Source organism: Dendrobates tinctorius, unplaced genomic scaffold (genome assembly GCF_039654945.1).
Source record: "Dendrobates tinctorius isolate UK_male_01 unplaced genomic scaffold, ASM3965494v1 ptg000246l, whole genome shotgun sequence".
NCBI classification, from domain to species: domain Eukaryota; kingdom Metazoa; phylum Chordata; class Amphibia; order Anura; family Dendrobatidae; genus Dendrobates; species Dendrobates tinctorius.
Genome location: NW_027361913.1, coordinates 5,397,497 through 5,407,732, shown reverse-complemented (window position 1 = coordinate 5,407,732; position 10,236 = coordinate 5,397,497).

The following is a 10,236-nucleotide window of genomic DNA, read 5'->3' as shown; positions in this document are numbered from 1 at the left end:
CTTCCTCCAGGGGAGGGTAATGCCAGGCTTGGAGGCAATGATGGGTCTCTCTCGCAGTCAATCTATGCATGCAACACAGTTCCACTCCAGGCCAGCAGGGGGAACTCTGAACCGAGATTAACCCCTTACCTACAATGGACGTAATATTCCGTCCATGTGACCCTGGACCTAACTACCATGGACGGAATATTACGTCCCAGCGATCAGCGGCGCCCACGTGGTGAGCGCCGCTGATCGCGGCCGGGTGTCAGCTGATTATCACAGCTGACACCCAGCACAATGTGTCAGGGGCGGTCACGGACCGCCCCCGACACGTTAACCCCTTGTACACCGCGATCAAACGCAATCGCGGTGTACCGGGGGTTAAAGGGAAGCATCGGCAGGGAGGGGGATCCCTCCGTGCTTCCCTGAGCCCCCCACGGCAGCGCAATGTGCAGCGCTGCTGCGGGGGGCTCTTTCCCTACAGGCCCCCGGATCCAAGATGGCGACGGGGGCCTGCAAGGAGCTGACTTTCTCACTGCCTGCAAAGCGCAGGCATGAGGAAGTCTGCAGCAGTGCCTGTGACAGATCGCTGATCTGTCACAGTGATCTGTGATGTGACAGATCAGCGATCTGTCACAGGACAGTGATGTCCCACCTGGGACAAGGTAATAAAGTAAAAAAAAAAAAAAAGTGTTAATAATAATTTTTAAAAAAATCGCTAAATAAATTAGTAAAAAAAAAAAAAAAATATTCCCCAATAAATCCATTTTTTCAAAATAAAAAAAACAAAACAATAAAAGTACACATATTTGGTATCGCCGCGTCCGTAGCGACCTGCCCTATAAAACTGTCCCATTAGTTAACCCCTTTAGCGAACCCCTTAAAAAATAAAAAACGAAGCAAAAAATAATGATTTATTATCATACCACCGAACAAAAAGTGTAATAACGCGCGATCAAAAAGACGCATATAAATATCCATGGTACCGCTAAAAACGTCATCTTGTCCCGCAAAAAACGAGCCGCCATACAGCGTCATCCGCAAAAAAATAAAAAAGTTATAGCTCGCAGAATAAAGCGATACAAAAATAATTATTTTTTATATAAAATTGTTTTCATTGCAAAAAACCGACAAAACATAAAAAAAGACCTAAATGAGGTATCGCTGTAACCGTACTGACCCGAAGAATAAAAACGCTTTATCAATTTTACCGCACGCGGAACGGTGTAAACGCACCCCCCAAAAGAAATTCATGAAACGCTGGTTTTTGTTCATTCTGCGTCCCAAAAATCGGAATAAAAAGCGATCAAAAAATGTCACATGCCCGAAAATGGTACCAATAAAAACGTCAACTCGTCCCGCAAAAAATAAGACCTCACATGACTCAGTGGGTCAAAATACGGAAAAATTATAGCTCACAATATGTGGTGATGCAAAAACTATTTTTACAATAAAAAGCGTCTTTTAGCGTGCGACAGCTGCCAAACATAAAAACCGCCATAAATAGTAAATCAAACCCCCCATTATCACCCCCTTAGTTAGGAAAAAATAATAAAACTAAAATAAAATGTATTTATTTCCATTTTCCCATTAGGGTTAGGGCTAGAGTTAGGGCTAGGGTTAGGGCTAGGGCTCAGATTAGGGTTAGGGGTGTGTTGGGGTTAGGGTTGGAGTTATAATTGGGGGGTTTCCACTGTTTGGGCACATCAGGGGCTCTCCAAAGGCAACATGGCGTCTGATCTCAATTCCAGCCAATTCTGCGTTGAAAAAGTCAAATGGTGCTCCTTCCCTTCCAAGCTCTGCCATGCGCCCAAACAGTGTTTTACCCCCACATATGGGGTATCAGCCTACTCAGGACAAATTACAAAACAACTTTTGGGGTCCAATTTCTCCTGTTACCCTTAGAAAAATAAAAAATTGGGGGCAAAAATATAATTTTGCGGAAAAAAATGATTTTTTTATTTTCACGCCCAGGCGTTATAAACTTCTGTGAAGCACTTAGGGGTTCAAAGTGCTCACCACACATCTAGATAAGTTCCCTGGGGGGTCTAGTTTCCAAAATGGGGTCACTTGTGGGGAGTTTCAATAGTTTAGGTACATCAGGGGCTCTCCAAACGCACATGACACCCGCAGACCAATCCATCAAAGTCTTCATTCCAAAACGTCACTACTTCCCTTCCGAGCCCCGACGTGTGCCCATACAGTAGTTTTCTCCCACATATTAGGTATCAGCGTACTCAGGACAAATTGGACAACAACTTTTGGGGTCCAATTTCCCCTGTTACCCTTGGGAAAATAAAAAAAATGGGGACTAAAAGATGATGTTTGTTGAAAAAATACGATATTTTTATTTTTACGCCCGGTCGTTATAAACTTCTGTGAAGCACCGGGGGGTTCAAAGTGCTCAGCACACATCTAGATAAGTTCATTAGGGGGTCTAGTTTCCAAAATGGGGTCACTTGTGGGGGGTTTCCACTGTTTAGGTACATCAGGGGCTCTCCAAAAGCAACATGACAGCCGCAGACCATGCCATCAAAGTCTGCATTCCAAAACGTCACTACTTCCCTTCCGAGCCCCGACGTGTGCCCATACAGTAGTTTTCTCCCACATATGAGGTATCAGCGTACTCAGGACAAATTGGACAACAACTTTTGGGGTCCAATTTCTCCTGTTACCCTTGGGAAAATAAAAAAATTGGAGACTAATTGATCATGTTTGTGGAAAAAATACGATTTTTTTATTTTCGTGCCTGGGCATTATAAACTTCTGTGAAGCCCTTGGGGGTTCAAAGTGCTCACCACACATCTAGATAAGTTCCTCAGGGGGTCTAGTTTCCAAAATGGTGTCATTTGTGGGGGGTTTCCACTGTTTAGGTACATTAGGGGCTCTCCAAAAGCAACATGACACCCGCAGACCATGCCATCAAAGTCTGCATTCCAAAACGTCACTACTTCCCTTCCGAGCCCCGACGTGTCCCCATACAGTAGTTTTCTCCCACATATGGGGTGTCAGCGTACTCAGGACAAATTGGACAACAACTTTTGGGGTCCAATTTCTCCTGTTAGCCTTGGGAAAATAAAAAAATGGGGACTAAAAGATGATGTTTGTGGAAAAAATACGATTTTTTTATTTTCACGCCCGGACGTTATAAACTTCAGTGAAGCACTGGGGGGTTCAAAGTGCTCACCACACATCTAGATAAGTTCCTTGGGGGGGTCTAGTTTCCAAAATGGTGTCATTTGTGGGGGGTTTCTACTGTTTTGGTACATCAGGGGCTTTCCTAACGCGACATGGTGTCCGATCTCAATTCCAGCCAAAAACGTCAAATGGTGCAGGTACTCAGATGTAACGGTGTACGCAGATGTGCGGAATAACAGGAGGAGACCAGGGTGTGCGGTTCCAAGGCTTTACTCACTGTTTGCAGTTCACACACACGCCCGCCTCCGTACTGTGTTCTCCAGGTCAGGGCTCCAGCCAACCTCCAGGCAGGATAGGATTCTCCCTTCCACACTCCGCCAATATGTACCTTCACTGAACGATTCCTCCAATTCGCCTTTAGGTGCGAAGCACTCCAGTACTTAGTTACCCTGGAATGCCTCTCTCTAGGTGTTCCTAGTCTCTACTTGTATGACAGACAGCTGTAGCCTGCTTCGGGGACTCCTCTCTGTGTCCCGGCTCTCTATTCAATTGCTGTTGTGTCCCAAGTCTATGATGGGAGCAAGGCGTTAGCGGCTCACTACTCCACCGGTGTCTGTTGCTGGACATAAAGATCCGATCAACCTCGGGGACCGGGCCCCGGCCTTTGTGCTCTGGACTGGAAGGGTTCTCTATCTTTCTTCAACCAGCTTCCCACCGTCCTTCTATTCTCCTTCGTTCCGATCTGTTCTATCTCTCTCTTATGGAAGGTTAGGTTATCACTCTTATCAGTCTCTTTCTCTGGTCTTTCTCGTGCCAGCAGCCCAGATCACTGGGACCTGCTGCAGCACATCCCTCAGACACCCATCTTCTCTCTTCTCTCTAACCAACTCACTACCCCTAACTCTCACTCTTCCCACTCTTTTGTATCATCTCACTCCACCCGCCTCCCAGCACATCTCGTGTTACGAAGCAGGGTTCCACGAGGGGTGCTCTGCTAACCCCCAGCCTGAAGCTGTTAGGTGGCCCCACTGAACTATCCTGTGTGTGGAATGCAGGTGTGGAGTGTGGTCAGGAGTTCCCACCTTACCTGGATGGTGGGGCACTACACCTTAGGAGAAGGTGCAGTACCTCTGTGGCGACTGAAGCCTCAGGAGCGCCACATACCCCGCCGTTAAACACAACACGTCCACGGGCTGCAAGACAACAAAAGTACAATACAGGAACACACAAAAATTTTAAATTCTGTTCAACAATACTTATCTAATCTTCCTAATGAAGGAGGCACATTTCTTAAATGTTACAAACAGGCTAACTTCCTATCTTAGTATCAAAAGTTTACTTAAGTGCAATTCTTAATTCAAAGTGCTATACTCAACACATTTTCTTTATTACAATTATTCTCTTTTTCTTTCTCTCTTTCTCTACTGGACGCAAGACACTGATCATCTACACTTGGCCTGTCACCTGTCACTTTCAATTCTTCAGTCTTAATTCAATTCTCACATTCTATCTCAAAACTTTTCTAATTCTCTGTATCAAATATTCTATAAAAGACATTTACTTTTCATAAGACACAACATTATCAAATACTTTTTCATAAAACATTCAAAATTCTTGTAAGGTGCTGAACACTGCTCCCAGCCGGGATTTCTTGCAGTGTCCCTTGAGGTAGACATCATTCTTCAAAAAGTGTCTATTCAAAAACATCATCTTCGCAAAGTGTCTTTGTGTAACCATTATCTTCACAAAAGGGGTCCTATATGTAAAACCAAGAGAGAGCACCCAAAGAGGTGCAAACTATTTACAGATAAAGTTTTGGACCAATCAGCATCTATGATCTCCACAGTTCCATTTCAAAAACAATGCTGCCAATCAAAAACTGGGCAACATGATGAACAAAAATAACAAAGGCACAACTTGTGCGCACCCACACTGACACTTGGAGCACGCAGCTGCACTCATCCAGTGTCACTGGTTTCACACTTGCATTTTTTTTTTCAAATCAGGCAAAATCAGGATCCAGTTTTTGTCCATTCACTTTAATGGTGTCAGGTAGAATCCAGTTACTTCAGGTTGCTTCCTGACATCAGTAAAGTCAGGATTTGGCTGAAAAACCTGATTTTGCCTGACTTGAGAAAAAACTTGCAAGCAGACTTGCAAACTGATTTTAGAAAGCACTCACTTGTACTAACAGAGCGGTGACAATAAAGACAAGCTTTAGTATACAAATATGAGAGTGCTGCAAAACACCCTCATTTGCATATTAAATAAAGTAGGTTTTACTTTATAGCACCAATAAAAACTATTCTATAGGAATAGTTTATGATTTACTCACACTGCGGGGCTGGGAATTTTGGGCATGCGCAGTAGTTCTCTGCGGCTCTCATGCCCAAGTTTCTCAGCCCCGCAGCATGAATAAATCATAAGCAACTGCGGGGCGGGATCTCTGGCCGCGCGATATGAAGGCCGGGATGTGATCTGAGAGCACGGGCACGTCAGGTAGTGCTAACTGCGCATGCCCACAAAACTATAGTACAGCGCAGGCGCCAGCATTTCAAAAGAACACTGAGGAGGCAGCGCCAAATACTGAAGAAAGAAATGAGTGATGGATGCGAGGCGCCTATTAGAGGGGGAAAGACCTGCCCCCCTGTCAAAAGTCAGGTATTTTTGAACAATTTTAAAAACGATTATTTCTGCGGTGGAAGGGACGCTAAGTAAAAGAGCCACCTTGACAGAATGTAGCATTAGTGCTGCACAAGGTGGCTCTTTTACATAAAAACGCCTGGGGGGGGACAGGTTCCTTTTAAAAAAAAGCCATCCTCTTCCATGTCTTGGTGCCGCCCCTCTGCAGCCCAGCACCTTAGGCACCGGCCCTCCAGAGCCTAGTGGCAAAAACGGCCCTGGTCACAACCCATCTTGAAATGTTTCCCCCCTCCCATATACTAATGTGACACAAACAGGAAGATGATATCACCAGCCATTCCCATTTTATTTAGGTGTAACCATATACATGGCCCACACTGTATTTTATGTGATATATCAACACAAAGCAGCAAGTATTTGTGAAGTGTAAGGCTGGTTTCACATTTGCGTCCGTTTGCGCAGCGTTTCATCCGCAGCAATCCGTATGCGTCATGTTTCCCTCTCATTAACATGGTGTACGCAGGGGCATGCGTTGTTGTTCGGTGTGTGGTGGGGTCCGGCGAATGCAACATGTTGGATTTTTGGAAGCGGCAAAAATCCATCAAATATGCGCATTCATGCACATGCGGATGAGTGCGTCAAATAAACGCAATACTGTCTATGGGAACGCATGCGTTTTTCACATAACCCATTGGGTGTGGCTTGCGTCAAGGAAATTTTCCGAACGCATGCGCTGAAAAAAACGCAAACGCATGCAAAAAACGCTGAGCACCCAAGCGATAATTTATGTGAACCTAGCCTAAGATAAATGATACGTATGTTTCTAAATATTTAAAAAATATAAATGTGGAAATTGTGATGAGCATTCGGGCTCGCTCAGACGAGTGTACTGTACTGACGTGCTGGCCGAGTAAAAATCAGACAGCGCGCTGACCAATGCAAATCAATAGGGCTGTTCAGATGACAGCTTTTTCACACAGTCCAAGTGAGAAAAATCTCAGCCTGCACTATTCTCTTCTGAGTATAGGATGAAAATCATCCATTCAAAGCTATAGCAGCGCCCCAAAACATCAGATCATCTGGGTAGCATCTTTTTTTACAGATGCATTGCCATTATTAACCTAGTAAACTGTATCTGATCAGTTCAATGTATAAATACGGATGCCACGCAGATATGAAAACAGACACATAGATGGTACAAGGATGACAAACCGGATGAAAATCGTTAAATTTTCACTATCTCTGACACAGCCCTTACTGTGATCTCAGTGTGTAAATTCCCATTCATCCAGAAGAGGGCAGCACAGTTATATCTTTCATGCTCAGCCTGCAAGCCATAGGGACATACACATACAGCATGATTCACTTTTAACAATCAGGAAAGCAAATGGTTGTCTTTATTATTAATATTGTTACTACTGTTGTTTATCCTCTATTATTTCTATCTTTGGTGTTAGTATTGCGCCCATGAAAAAATCAGGCAGCACCCCTTCATCAACATTAATGGGGACAACACCTTTCTTGGTGGGGCCATTGTGATTTCGGAGCTTTTGACACATATATTAAATTTTTATATTAGGTGACCGTCAAATATCTATTAAGTCCAGGGATTTTATTCCAAAATTAACGCTACAAAATTACATTAAGCCCCATTATATTAAAATGTAAACTTTATCCATTTACCCCCAAGGCTGTTTGCACCCTCATGACCATGCAAAATTTTTGAATTCTGACCAGTGTCACTCACTTTATGTGGTAATAATTGGAACAATTCAACAAATTCCACTGATTCTGATTTTTTTCAGGATACCGTATATTATACTTCATGATAGTGCTAACATTTCTTCAATATAAGTTGCTTTTATTTGTGATAAAAATGGAAATTTTGCAATTTTCAAAGTTTTAATTTTTATGCCCTTAAATCAGAAATTTATGTCTTATTTTTGAAACATAATTGTTTTGGGGTTAGAAAGTTTTAAAGGTTAAAAGATGCATGCAATTTCTAATTTTTTCAACAGATCTGAGTGGGGACTTGCTTTTTTTGTGCATTGAATTGAAGCTTTTGTTGGGAACATTTTACATAACACTTTGCATCACAGTTATCCAGCACTCTACTCTGAGCACTTGCTTACATTGGGGTTTCCATCTAAATCTCTGAGTGACGTGATCCAGATGAAACCCCCGATGGATCCAATCACTATAATGAGGCAGCAGAGTTACTCTGGACTCCATCTGGCCTCTGTTCAGCGGTGTCCTTCTTTCTGAGATGCACAAAACTGTTGCCGACCGTGTTTTTATGCAATCTTAAAAAGACGGACACCTCTAGTTCATATGTCAGAAGGTGTCAACAGTGCCTCCATCTGCCTCATTATTGGAAATCTTCCGCCAGGGGTTTCGTCTGAATCATGTATTTCAGAGATTTACACAGAAATGCCGTGTAAGTGTTCAGCACAGAGCACAGGATAAATGTGCGCCGAGCCTTACTGTTATCTTTGGGTGGCAAAATGAAAAAAATCAACATCAGGTGAAGAATTAGCTTATTTATTTTTACACCGTTCCTCATGTGATATAAGTGATTAGAGAACTTTATTCTTCGGGTCAGTGTGATTACAACGATACTAGACTTATATAATTTTTTTATGTTTGGCTGCTGTCACACACTAAAAGACACTTTTTTTGTAAAACCTATCGCCATATTTTGAGAGCTATCATTTTTCCACATTTCAGCCAATACAGTCAGGTAAGGGTGTTTTTTGTAGGACAAGCTGACATTTTTATTGGTACCAATTTTGGACACATGACATTTTTTAATCACTTTCTATTCTGATTTTCGGGAGACAGAATGAACAAAAACCAGCAATTCAGGAATTGTTTTTTTGGGGTCTTTTTTATGTCGTTTCGCTTGTGGTAAAATTGATAAGGCAGTTTTATTCTTTGGTCAGTTCAATTACAGTGATACCACATTTATATAGTTTTTTTATGTTTTGGCGCTTTTACATGATAAAAACTATTTCATACCAAAAAATTATTTTTGCATCACTTTATTCTGAGAGCTGTAACATGTTTATTTTTCTGCTGATGGAGCTGTATGGCAGCCTGTTTTTGTGGGACAAGATGACCTTTTCATATATATTTACATTCAACTTTTTGATCACGTTTTATTCCACTTTTTGTTTTGCGGTATGATGATAAAGCATTGTTTTTTGGCTCATTGTGTTTTTTGTTTTGATTTTTTTGTGGTGTTTACTAAAAGCATTAACTAGTGGATCAGTTTTATAGGTTGGGTCGTTCTGGACGTGGCAATACCAAATACGTGTGTACTGACATACTTCCTACATGATGCTCTGACTATGGTGTAAGCAAGTTTGCTAGCTCTGGTGACCCGTATGTCGTCATGAAGTGGCTTCTATGCGCTCTGAGATTAGGTGCCTTTAATATTCAGTGCATGCGTGTATTATGCCTGTTCCAATGCCTTTTGAGGTTACACTCTTATTTGGACACATCAATAGCAAGTTGTCTCTCATAGAGGAACTCTATGGAACTCCATGTCTCAACACGTCCGGTTATCTACCACCCTCCGATTCTTCAAACGGAACCTGAAAACCCATCTTTTCAGTAAAGCCTACAGCCTGCAATAACCATTCTGCTGCCTCACCACCGCCTGAGCTGCCGCCTCATCATCACCAGAGCTGCTGCACCCCCGACCTTCTGTCTCTTCCCCGCTATCCCGTAGAATGTAAGTCCGCAAGGACAGGGTCCTCTCACCTCTGCACCAGTCTGTCATTGTAAATTTGTTTATTGTTAATGATGTCTATAACTTTGTATGTAACCCCTTCTCATGTACAGCACCATGGAATTAATGGTGCTATATAAATAAATAATAATAATAATAATAGATAGTGTAACCTAAAAACGCATGCATTGAATAGATATGTCACACATGCCCTGATTATTACCGGCACTTAACCTCAGAAAGCATTTGTGGCACATTATGGCACTTACACCTAGCGAGCTATCGTATCCTCAGTAGTGATCGTGACATGTAGGCGCAGGGAGCAAGTACCAGATAGTGGTACACAAACATATTAAAGGGAGCCTTTCAGAGGAAGAAAATGGCACCAGCTCTTAGGCCTCCACTGCCGGGAGGAAATTAAGTTTATTTCTCCAGGTACCGTATGGGTTTTAGTCACGGTGGCTGAGTGGTTTCAGTCACTGGATCCCGGCACTGACTGACAGCATGTCCTAATGTAGAGCCAGTGTCAGTCATGGCCGGGGGCAAGGTTACAGATGCCACTCTCTATACACAAACCGGTGACTGAACGCTCTCCAGCGCCATCCCCAGGACTTACACCTGAACACTACTGGTAGGAATAACGTTCATTTCCTCTCAGCAGTGGGGTGTTGGTCCCTGACAGGTTCAGAAGGCAATTAACCCGCACTGTAGGTTACAGTTTTTTCATGTGACAGATTCCC